The sequence below is a fragment of the Rana temporaria genome, chromosome 1, assembly GCF_905171775.1.
Source record: "Rana temporaria chromosome 1, aRanTem1.1, whole genome shotgun sequence".
Taxonomy (NCBI): Eukaryota; Metazoa; Chordata; class Amphibia; order Anura; family Ranidae; genus Rana; species Rana temporaria.
In genome coordinates, this window is record NC_053489.1 from 46,921,916 (window position 1) to 46,934,986 (window position 13,071).

Genomic DNA, 13,071 nt, shown 5'->3' on the forward strand with positions numbered 1-13,071 from the left:
GTAGTGTTTGGAACCGAGCCTCTGGCGCAGACAGCAATGCCCTTCCCAACTACCCCCTCACATTAACCCTTCCTTTTGCATCTATCCTAACCAGTGGCGGCTGGTGCTCAAAATTTTTGGGGGGGCGCAAATGAAAAAATTGCAGCCTCACTGTGCCCATCAAATGCAGCCACTGTGCCATCAATTGTCACCACTGTGCCATGCCATCAAACACAGCCACTGTGCCATCAATTGTCACCACTGTGCCATGCCATCAAACACAGCCACTGTGCCATCAATTGTCACCACTGTGCCATGCCATCAAATGCAGTCACTGTGCCATGCCATCAAACGTAGCAACTGTGACATCAATTGTCACCACTGTGCCATGCCATCAAACGCAGCCACTGTGCCATCAATTGTCACCACTGTGCCATGCCATCAAACGCAGCCACTGTGCCATGCCATCAAATGCAGTCACTATGCCATCAATCGATGATGCTTCAGCCAATCAGGTTACCGATCAGGTTACCGATAACCAGTATCGGTGAACGTGATTGGCTGAGACGGCCATCAGTCTTATTCAAGGAACGCACCCCTGTACGTTCCCTGAATAAAGCATCCGGGAGACGAGGGCTGTACTCGGAAAGCCTATCAGAGCATAAAGGGCCCGTTTTTTTTTTGTTTTTTTTTATGACTACAGGAGGGGGGGCAACGCCGGGGCGCCCCCTATGGATGGGCCGCCACTGATCCTAACCCTAACCTTAACCTTTCTGTTAACAATAACACTAATGCTTGCTGTAACCCTCACACTAACACATAATGTAACCCAACCCTCAATAGTATTTTCACACTTATACCGCATACACACGATCGGAAATGAAGACAACAAATGTTCGATGTGATCTTTTTGTCTGAAATTCTGACCGTGTGTAGGCTCAATCGGACATTTGCTGTTGGAATTTCCGACAAGAAAATTTTGAGAGCCGGTTCTCAATTTTTCCGACAGTAAAAGTTCTTGTCGGCCACTGTGCCTACTTTATATTTTTCACTGATGTCAGTTTATTTTTCTATGTTTGAGTGTATTGCCTAACGTTTATGACAAAAGTTCTTGTCGGAAATTCCGATTGATCCTTATGAAATTCTGACGCAATCATTGAATTCAATTTTTCTGGGCTCGTCGTAGTGTTGTATGTCACCGCGTTCTTGACAATCGGAATTTCCCACAACATTTGTGTGACCGTGTGTATGCAAGACAAGTTTGAGCCAAAATTCTTTAAAAAAAAAAATCCACGGTTTTGTTGCCGGAATTTCTGATCGTGTGTACGTGGCATAACCCTTCCTGTAGCCCTAACACTAACATTCCCTATGACCCTCATACCTACCCTCCCTCTAACCCCAAAACTAACCATTTCTATAACCTTCACACTAACCTTTCCTGCAATCCTAGCACTAACTATCCCTATAATCTCAAACTAACCTTCCATTACCCTAAAATGTACTTTCCCTGTATCCCTAAAACTAACCTTCCCTGTAACCCTCATGCTAATCCTCCCCATAGCCATCACACTTACTCTCCCAGTAACCTTCAACTGTCTGCTGAATTACATTTGCCAGCTGCCTTGGCACTACATATACCCTTCCTTGACTCATTGTTCAGTCCAGTGTCATCTGTCAGGAATTATAGCATTCTAAACCTGGGAGCAACCAAGTACCAGTAGGCCTGCTTGCCTTCAAGTAGTACTGCTAAAGGCAGAATTGTTCCTGACCTAGGTATTGGCCTAATGTCTCGTGCACACGATCGGTTTTTCCATCAGAATAAACTCAGACTCGTTGTGTAAGACTCACATTTGGCCACACAACTCACCGTTGATGTCCCTTGCAGGTCACAACTATTTCCCCCCTGGGAACACAGGTCTCTCTGGTAGGCCTTGGTCTCTAGGAACTGCAACTATGCTACATCACGTACTTACCCCTTCTGGCATCGCCTCTTGCTCTGACCTTGTGGGTCCCCCCCCCCTGTGGCACCCTTGGATCACTGGAAATATCGCCAACTCTCTGCTTTTGTACAATCTCTCCCACGGCCCCTTCGTGCTTTTACGGACCTATTATAAATTGAGGCTGCTTTTGCAGAGGATCAGCCAATTGAGAGGCCTCTCTCCTACTTCTACAAAGCATTACAATCCCTCTCCACCAAAGGTCAACCCATTTTTATACGCAATTGGGAGAAGGATCTTCATAAGGATCTCTCAGTGACTCAAAAATCTATGATCTTATGCCTTGCACACACCTCTTCGATTTCTTCCAGGATTGCAGAAGTTAATTACAAATTTTTCACTAGATGGCACCTCACCCCGGTAGTGCTCCATGGGATTTTCCCCCAAATATCCCCCCTTTGCTGGCGGGGTTGTGGTGTTCGTGCGACACATGCTCACCTGTGGTGGTACTGCCCTATAATTCGTCCGTTCTGGCGGTCCGTCCTTGACTGGATGAAAGTAATTCAGGGATTTGAGACCCCTGATGACCCTTGGGTTACACTGCTTCATTGTACAGACAAACCAGCTAGCTCATATAAGAAATCTTTAACGCCACATTTATTAAATGCGGCAAAGTCCCTGATTCCTAAATTTTGGAAGCTAGCTACTATACCAACTCTGCGGCAATGGTTAGAAGAAGTGGATCATACTTACATTCTCCATTAGAAATAAAGCTGACCTATCCCGTAAGATATGGGCTGACTGGTTTGCCTTTAAATTTACTCCTGCATATGCTGATCTTATGTCTCATACTGTGTGATATTGATGCCTACTATGCTTGATGGGTTTTATTTTGTCTAGTAGTTGTCTGTGGCAGAACATCTACCCTCCCCCCTCCCCCTCCCATCCCTTCCGCTCCCTTTCTGATCCTGTCCCCTTCTTCTATTTTTCTTTCTTCTCTCTTTCTCCTTGTTTCCTTTTGGTTACTCTTTGTTTTGTGTAAGATGGTACATGTGCAATCGAACTGTGGCGGTATGGGTTGGTTTCCTATTGCTGTGCCCTCTTTTTTGCCACCGAATTATTTCTGATTGTTCCTGGTGTATTGTGGGTATATGACGTCTGTGGGGTTTTGTTTCCTATGCATGGCCCAATCACATGCGCCGCTCTTGTACTCTTTATGTCATGTTATTTCATTTTTTGTGATTGTTACTTGTTCTTCTTTTTGTCTTGAATGTTACAATAAAAACGTATTGAACAAATAAAAAAAAAGAATAAACTCAGACAGGTTTTTCCAACGGAATTACACTCAAGCTGTCTTGCATACAAAGGGACACACCAAATTCCGACCGCCAAAAACACGGTGACGTACAACACTACGACGAGCCTAGAAAAATTAAGTTCAATGCTTTCGAGCATGCTTCGATTTGTTTCCAAGCATGCTTCGATTTGTTTCCAAGCATGCATGTTTTTTTCTCTGGCGAATTCCATACAGACGAACGAAATTTCCGCTAGAAATTTTTTACTGTTGGAAAAAAAGAGAACATGTTCTCTTTCTAACTCCTTCGGAAATTCCGAAGGAAAAAGCCAGATGGGGCATACACACAGCCGGAATATCCGATTAAAAAATTCCGTCAGACTTTTTCCATCGGAAATTCCGACCGTGTGTACGCGGCATAACTATCACAGAAACAATGTTTAACACTGAGGTGATCTGTTTCAAAAGTATTTAAAAAGGAAACCTATGCCCTTCATATGAACATACAGTATATGACCCCATTTGCTATTTTCCCTGATGATGATTTGGACGCTTCCTGTGTCTCTTCTCGGTTTTGTAACTAATTAAACTTTTTGCAGTTTTTTCTGGATGCCATTAGAGATTCATTTACATACTGTGTTACTAAAAGTTTAACTAAAAGGCAACACTTTTTTAATTTTGAAAAGAGTAATGCCGCGTACACACGACCGTTTTTCGCAATGTGTTTTTTTTTATGTCATTAAAATGATCGTGTGTGGGCTCCAGAGCATTTTTTGTGACAAATTTAGAACATGCTCTATTTTTCGTGTCATTTTTCACGTTGACGTTTTTAACGTCGTAAAAAATGGTCGTGTGTAGGCTTTAACGATGTGAAAATAACACGCATGCTCAGAAGCAAGTTATGAGACGGGAGCGCTCGTTCTGGTAAAACTAGCGTTTGTAGATAGCACAATCATCACGCTGTAACAGACTGAAAAGCGTGAATCGTCTCTCACCAAACTTTTACTAACACAAAATCAGCTAAAGCAGCCCCAAGGGTGGCGCCAATCAAATGGAACTTCCCCTTCATAGTGCCGTCATACGTGTTGTACGTCACTGCGCTTTGCTAGAGCATTTTTTTTTCACAATCGTGAGGCAGGATTAACAATAATCGGGTTGAAAAAAACTTTGGCCCGGATTCACAGACACTGGCGCATATTTATGCCGCCGTAGCGTATCTCCTTTACGCTACGCCGACGCAGCACAGAGAGGCAAGCACTGAATTCACAAAGCCAGTACTTCCAAATCTGCGCTGGGTTTCTCAGGCGTAAGCCGGCGTAGGTGGAAGTGGGCATGAGCCATGCAAATGAGGCGTGACCCCATGCAAATCATGGGCTTAGTGTCAGACAGATACGTATAACGAACAGCGCATGTGCCGTCTCGTGGGCGCATCTCAGTGCGCATGCTCAAAATCACCTTGGAACAACTGCCTAAGATACGTCGGATCACTGCCTACAGCGTGAATGTAACCTACGCCTAGTCATATTCACGTCCAACGTAAACTATGTAAAATACGTTGGCTTGTGTTCCCTGGTGCAGCCCTTTGCATGGATGCAGCTAAGTTACACCTCCTTTATGGGGCATAACTTTACGCCAGACCTATGACTTTACGCACACTGCGTCGGACGGACGTACGTTCGTGAATCGGCGTATCTCCCTCATTTGCATATGTGAATAGAAAATCAATGGGAGCGCCAAATACGTCCAGCATAAATATGCGCCCACTCTACGCCGGCAAGTTACATCGGATGAAGCCTATTTTCAGGCGTATCTTAGTTTTGTGGGCACGGCGCACAGATACGACGGCGCAGATTTGCACTTACGCGGCGTATCTCGAGATATGTCGACGCAAGTGCTTTGTGAATCCGGGCCTTTGTTTTTTCTAGACCATTAAAAATGGAATGATTAGAACCCCCTTAAAAATTTATTTCTACATCTGCTAGAGAGATTCACCCTTTCTCTCTGTCCTAGTGAATATAATCACCAGGACTGAAAAATAAAAATTTGGAGTGGCCATTAGAACAGGAATTGATGGAAATTTTCCAGTGGTCTGGTGACAACTGGACAACTGTCCAAAAGAAGAAATCTTTTTTTTTTTTTCCCCTCTGAATTCCTATTGCATATATAGGGCAATAAGTAAAGGAAAAGCAAAAGCAAAAAACGAAATACCGTATTTATCGCGGTATAACGCGCTCCCGCGTATACCGCGCACCCCTAAAGTGGCCCCCAATCCTGTGGAAAAAAAGTTTTTTTTGTACTTACAGTTTTGGTGTCTTGCGCGGCGTCCATCGGCGGCCTCGTCGGGTCTGGCGTTCGTCTGCGGCTTCGGGTGTCCTCTTCGTCGGGTCCGGCGTCCTTCTGCGGCTTCGGGTGTCCTCTTCGTCGGGTCCGGTGTCCCTCTGCGGCGTCCTCGCGTCCTCCCCGCTCGTTTCCCACGCCGAGTTTGAATACTGCGCCGACATATACAGAGCGCAGTACACTCGTGTATTGTCGGCAATGCTCGGCTACCCGCGCTGACGTCCTGTACGTCCAGGACGTGAGCGCGGAAGAAGCCGAGACTGCCCGACTATACCCGAGTGTACTGCGCTCAGTATATGTCGGCGCAGTATTCAAAACTCGGGTATCGGCGCATACCGCGCACCCACGATTTTGCCCTGATTTTCAGGGCAAAAAAGTGCGCGGTATACGCCGATAAATACGGTACATAAACTTAAAGTGGATGTCACAATTTGAAGAATAAGATTTCCTATCATCTGTGCCCAGTCTTGCCACACAGAGTTAATCCAGCTCGGAGCAATCCTCTTTTATTGTTCAGTGAGATAAATCTTGACAAACAGAGAAATCTTTTGTCGAATCCTCCCCCTTGCTGTGAGTGACAGGTTATTTACATATTTCATGTACTAGCCTGAGACTCATTTTCTGAAGTCATGTGGTTACTTCTCTGGATTTTGACTGGATGTTAGTGATCATAGCAGAATTCAGTGTAAGGATTACACAGGAAAAATGCATGCAACTGTGGGTATAGAATTGGGTATATGTGATTGTACGATATTATTATTGTTTTATTTCTTGTGGTTGAACTTGATGGACTTGTGTCTTTTTTCAACCTGACTAACTATGTAACTATGTTGTCAAGGGGAGTGTAGAGGTGGGCAGGAAGTCTACTGACATCATGACTCCAGACAACAGACCCACCCACAGAATCTGCAGTTTTTCAGATCTCATAACAGACAGAGGGGAGACATTTGACAGGTAAGGATACAAGAAGGAGGCATCTATATCCTTATAGATCAGCACTATGGCAGTAGTTTAGAAAGAATGAGAGTGGGTTTTCACCCACTTTAACGATAAAAAAAATTAAAAATAGTGCATCAAAATGTTTTAACCTTGTATTAAAGGGTTTGTAAAGGAATTTTTTTATCTTAATAGCTTCCTTTACCTTAATGCAGTGCTGTTTTCATGTCCTCATTGTTAGTTTTTGCTCTCAAGTTGCTGTAGTTCTTCTCTGATCTCCACACTTCCTGGTTGTCTGTTTCCTGATAACCACAGTACTGGGAGCTTTCTCTCTGTGGTCACTAATCAAGGTGGTGTGATTACTGTGGGCCAGATCCACGTACCCTGGCGCATATTTCCGTCCGACGTAGCGTATCTCTGATACACTACACCGCCGTAACTTACAGGTTTTTTTTGTATCCTCAAAGAATTTGCACCGTAAGTTACGGTGGCGTAGTGTAACTTTGGCGGCGTAAGGGCGTGTAATTCAAATGTATGTGATGGGGCGTGTTTTATGTCAATACGTCTTGACCCGACGTAAATTACTTTTTTTTTTAACTGCGCATGTGCCGTCAGTGGGGGTATCCCAGTGCGCATGCTCGAAATTAACCCGCAACAAGCCAATTCTTCCGACGTGAACGTCATTCTACGCAAAGCCCTATTCGCGAACGACTTACGCAAACAACGTAAAATTTTTACATTTCGACGCGGGAACGACGGCCATACTTAACATAGGCTACGCCTCATATAGCAGGGGTAACTATACGCCGAAAAAAGCCTTCCGAAAACGACGTAAAAAAATGCGCCGGCCGGTCGTTCGTTTCTGAATTGACGTAACTCCTCATTTGCATATTCCTTGTGTAAACAAACGGAAGCGCCACCTAGCGGCCAGCGTGAGATTGCAGCCTAAGATCCGACGGTGTAAGTCACTTACACCTGTCGGATCTTAGGGATATCTATGCGTAACCTGATTCTATGAATCAGGCGCATAGATACGACGGCCGGACTCAGAGATACGACGGCGTATCAGGAGATACGCCGTCGTATCTCTTTCTGAATCCGGCCCTGTGTGTCTAAAACCCCTCAGCACCAATCAGTTTCGTTTTCCAAACCATCACTGCCCTGTATTGGCTCTGTGGCTCTGTACAGCAGAGAAGCATGAAACAACATGCAAAAACGAAACTAGAAACTACAGGTACATTATATAATTGATTTTTATCTGTTTTTAATCATTTTTAAAAGGAATCGGTTAACTATTATGTCTCTATACCCTGTAAACAGTAACTCCTTTAACCACTTCCAGCCCAAGGACGTCAAATGACGTCCTGGACTTTCAGTGGGGATATCTGAATGATGCCTGCAGCCACAGGCATCATCCAGATATCCATCTCTTTAGCCGACGAATACCTGCACCATAAGAACAATCATAGCGGCGGTTCCACCGCTTGATCGTTCTTATAGGTGGCGGGAGGGGACGCCCCCCCCTCCCGCCGCCATCCGGTGCTTCTCCGGGCTCTCCTTTGCCATCGGAGACCCGGAGAAACGATCCGCCGGCGTCCGATGGAAACCATCTGGTCACCAGTGATCTCTATGATCGTCGGAGGCCCGGGCGCAATCTTATGACGTCACGCCCGGGTCCTGGAATGTAAACACAGCCGCAATCGCGGCTGAAAGCATTAGATCGGTGAATTTTTTTTCACGATCTAATGCTTTCCAGCCTGGAGGAGAGATCTGGGGTCTTATTGACCCCGCATCTCTCCATAAAGAGTACCTGTCACAAACCATTCCTATTACAAGGGATGTTTACATTCCTTGTAATAGGAATAAAAGTGATCAAAAAAAAAAATGACAAAAAAAGTGTAAAAATAAAAGAAATTGAGTAAAATTAAAAATTAAAAAATAAAATTTTTTTTTTTAAACGCCCCTATCCCCGGTAGCTCGCGTTTAGAAGCGAACACACACGTAAGTCCCGCCCACATATGTAAACGCTGTTCAAACCACACATGTGAGGTATTGCCGCGTGCCAGCAACAATTCTAGCACTAGACCTACTCTGTAACTCTAAATTTGTAAAAAAAAAATAAGCGACGCCTAAGGAGATTTTTAAGTACTGATGTTTGGCGCCATTCCATGAGTGTGCGCAATTTTAAAGCGTGACATGTTAGGTATCTATTTACTCGACGTAACTTCATCTTTCACATTATACAAAAAAATTGGGCTAACTTTACTGTTTTGTTATTTTTTAACTCACAAAAACGTTTTTTCCCCAAAAAAAGGCGTTTGAAAAATGATTGCGCAAATACTGTGCGCGATAAAAAGTTGAAATGGCCGGCATTTTATTCCCTAGGGTGTCTGCTAAAAAAAACATATATAGTGTTTGGGGGTTCTGAGTAATTTTCTAACAAAAAAATTATGATTTATGCATGTAGGAGAGAAGTGCCAAAATAGGCCCGGTATGGAAGTGGTTAAATTCTAGAATATTTTTTTTTACACAGAGAAGTTGTTGACTTCCTAATATTACATTGAGGTTATGAATGCGACTATTCCCCTGTTTAGAAGCAAATTGTACTGCAATGATTTTTTTTTCATTGTTTAGATTTAGCTTTGTCTTCCTATAAAATGTCCCACCGAAACAAAATAAGGTTCTACTGCTCTGAAGGAAATTAGCCCGGGACCAGACTTCCATTGTTCCACTCCTGCAGATGTATTTGCCTAAGAACCAAGCAAGGACGGTCAAGCCGTACTCAGCCATTGGTGGGCCATTTATTTCTTCCAGCCATGCCAAATTGGACTTTATCCTATTCATTAGTTCCACATAAAAGCTGAGAGATTTTCCTGCACTAATTGTTTGTTTTCTTTGCATTTCTGATTGAATGTATTTAAAAAGAGAGAGAAAAAAAAATTAAGCCTTTAGTCAAAGAGAAGAAATTGAAAATTAAGCTGTTTGGAACCTTACACAGGTTTGGAAGTTGTAGCAAAGATCTGGCAATATTTCCAGGGTCCCAGCGGGATTCGACGCAATCAAGGAAACTGGCTGCCTGTAGGAACCCGCTAACTCCTTCTCTGATACTTAATACCAAATAATAGTGATGGCATGACTGTTACCTTCAGATAAGGATGAGATTTATCACGCACTGTTTGGCGGTGGGTGAGACAATCCCCCCCTCTTGAGCTCTCCATATAGCCTATTCAAGTGTATTTTTTTATTTTTTTTTATTAGTTAACGGAAATCATAAATAGCTTGGAGTGCCTTAGACTGCAGAAAACATATTGTGCTATTATATTAATGAACGGTTCTCTACTAAGAGCTTCGAGAGGAGACGTACAATAATATTCGCAGAGAGAAAACATTTCTCGCACACGGCCTCAATTCCATGTTTTATCTTGCAGGTGTAATAGGTCAAATTGAACCTGGCTGGTCTGTGATTAAGTTCTGTGACAGTGTGAAGACCTGATCAAACAGTTAAAGCCTAGAGCTCATGGAGGGTTCCCTTTGGTGAAGTGAAAATAAAACAGATTGAGCTTTGAGGGTCATTAAATCAGAATGTCACTCAAAAGTGACAGAGATGCTCCCTGGACGCTCTCATCAGATCTGCGCTGTCCTGTTGAGAAAGAATAAACAAGCAAAGGTTACCGACACAATATACACTGTTATGGATGTATAGAACATACACTAAAGATGATTTTATAGATACGCGCGCCTGTATTACACATGTGCTAAATACCCTCAGCCCTGAAAAGACCTATCACAGCTGTTTCTAATTTTTAAACGAAAACAGAGTTCTCAGTGGCATTCATATTCTAAATAAATGCAAATATATATATACAGTACAGACCAAAAGTTTGGACACACCTTCTCATTCAAAGAGTTTTCTTTATTTTCATGACTATGAAAATTGTAGATTCACACTGAAGGCATCAAAACTATGAAGTAACAACTGAAAATAGATTTCTCATTCTAGGTTCTTCAAAGTAGCCACCTTTTGCTTTGATTACTGCTTGGCACACTCTTGGCATTCTCTTGATGAGCTACAAGAGGTAGTCACCTGGCGCAGCACCCCATCACTCTCCTTCTTGGTCAAATAGCCCCTACACAGCCTGGAGGTGTGTTTGGGGTCATTGTCCTGTTGAAAAATAAATGATGGTCCAACTAAACGCAAACCGGATGGAATAGCATGCCGCTGCAAGATGCTGTGGTAGCCATGCTGGTTCAGTATGCCTTCAATTTTGAATAAATCCCCAACAGTGTCACCAGCAAAGCACCCCCACACCATCACACCTCCTCCTCCATGCTTCACGGTGGGAACCAGGCATGTAGAGTCCATCCGTTCACCTTTTCTGCGTCGCACAAAGACACGGGGGTTGGAACCAAAGATCTCAAGTTTGGACTCATCAGACCAAAGCACAGATTTCCACTGGTCTAATGTCCAGTCCTTGTGTTCTTTAGCCCAAACAAGTCTCTTCTGCTTGTTGCCTTTCTTTAGCAGTGGTTTCCTAGCAGATATTCTACCATGAAGGCCGGATTCACACAGTCTCCTCTTACCAGTTCTAGAGATGTGTCTGCTGCAAAAGGTGGCTACTTTGAAGAACCTAGAATATGAAATAGATTTTCAGTTGTTTCACACTTTTTTGTTATGTATAATTCCACATGTGTTACTTCATAGTTTTGATGCCTTCAGTGTGAATCTACAATGTTCATGAAAATAAAGAAAACTCTTTGAATGAGAAGGTGTGTCCACACTTTTGGTCTGTGCTGTATATGTATATATATATATATATATATATATATATATATACACATATATAAAAATATGTATATATAAAACACCTACACCTATACAGTCCTGCTACAGAGTATCTTGGGGGGGAAAAAATTATATTTACATACATACTATGGGCTAGATTGACGTAGGAGCGCGTATCTTTCTTCCGGCGTAGCGTATCCTATTTACGCTAGGCCTCCGCAACTTAGACGGGCAAGTGCAGTATTCACAAAGCACTTGCTCCGTAAGTTGTGGCGGCGTAGAGTAAATTGGCCGGCGTAAGCCCGCCTAATTCAAATGTGTTGTATGTAAATCAATCGTGACCCCACGTAAATGACGTGCTTAAAGAACAGTGCATGCTCAGTATCACGTCGAATTGTTTCCCTAAGTTACGCTTGCTCGATGCCTGTGACGTGAACGTAACCTACGCACAGCCCAATTCACGTACGACTTACGTAAACGACGTAAGAAGATGCGCTTGTGCCAACGTCCACTTTGCATTGGCTGCGCCTCATATAGCAGGGGTAACTTTACGTCGGACGTAAGCCTAACGTAAACGGCATAGCGGGCGCAAGTACTTTGTGAATCGGTGTATCTACCTAATTTACATATTCAACGCGGAAATCAACGGAAGCACCACCTAGCGGCCAGCGTAAATATGCACCCCAAGATACGACGGCGTAGGAGACTTACACCATTCGTATCTTTCCCAAATCTATGTGTAACTGATTCTATGAATCAGGCGCATAGATACGATGGCTCGGATTCTGACTTACGACGGCATACATGAAGATATGCCGTCGTAAGTCCATCGTGAATCTGGCCCTATATATACAGTATACAGTGTATATATATATATATATATATATATATATATATATATATATATACAGTGGAACCTTGGATTACAAGCATAATCCGTTTCAGTTGAATGCTCGTAATCCAAAGCACTCGCATATCAAAGCGAGTTTCCCTATAGAAGTCAATGGAAACAAAAATAATTTGTTCCGCATTGACTTCTATGGCATGCAATACCGCATGTGGCCAGAGGTGTGGGGGGTGCTGGAGAGCCTCGGAAATACTCGGAAAGGCATGGGGACAGCTTGGCTAAACTTTGAAAACCTTGGAAAGGCTCAGGAACTGAGTATTTCTGAACTGCCTCCGATCAGCTCCCCTTGGCTCTGCGAAGCTCCGGTGCCCCCGCACCTCTGGCCAAATGCGGTATTGCACACTGCTGTGGCTTGAATCCTGCTCATATTGCGAGACAACACTTGCAAACTGAGTCAGTATTTTCAAAAACCAAATGCTCCTATTGCGAAACGCTCGTTAACCGCGTTACTCGCAATCCGGCAGTGACCCTCATCATTTCCTCCATGACCATTCGGAGTGCGGTTTGGGTTCTACATGCTGCAGCTACTTTTTGGAATTACTGTTTTAATGCGAATCCTTCTACTACAATTGTGAGTAGGTTTTATACTGTATTTTATTAATAAAATGTATCCAAACGGTAATACACTAGGCTTGTGCGCCCTTGTTTTCTTTTTGTTAGCTGGGTCAGAATCCTGATTGGAGCACAGTGAGATCTTATAAAGGGTACGTTTCCAGAAAGTAGAGACAAAATTGAACAACAATACCAGCTTTGCAGGAACTGTTGCTGTATTTCATCCAGACCAGAGGCAGAGACTATTCGGCAAGTGTTCCTGTGTTCTAATAGTTTAACTGTAGCTTACGAAAGCTTATTGTGCATGTATCTAAATCCTGGTAAGAGAAGTATTTCTGCTTTATTG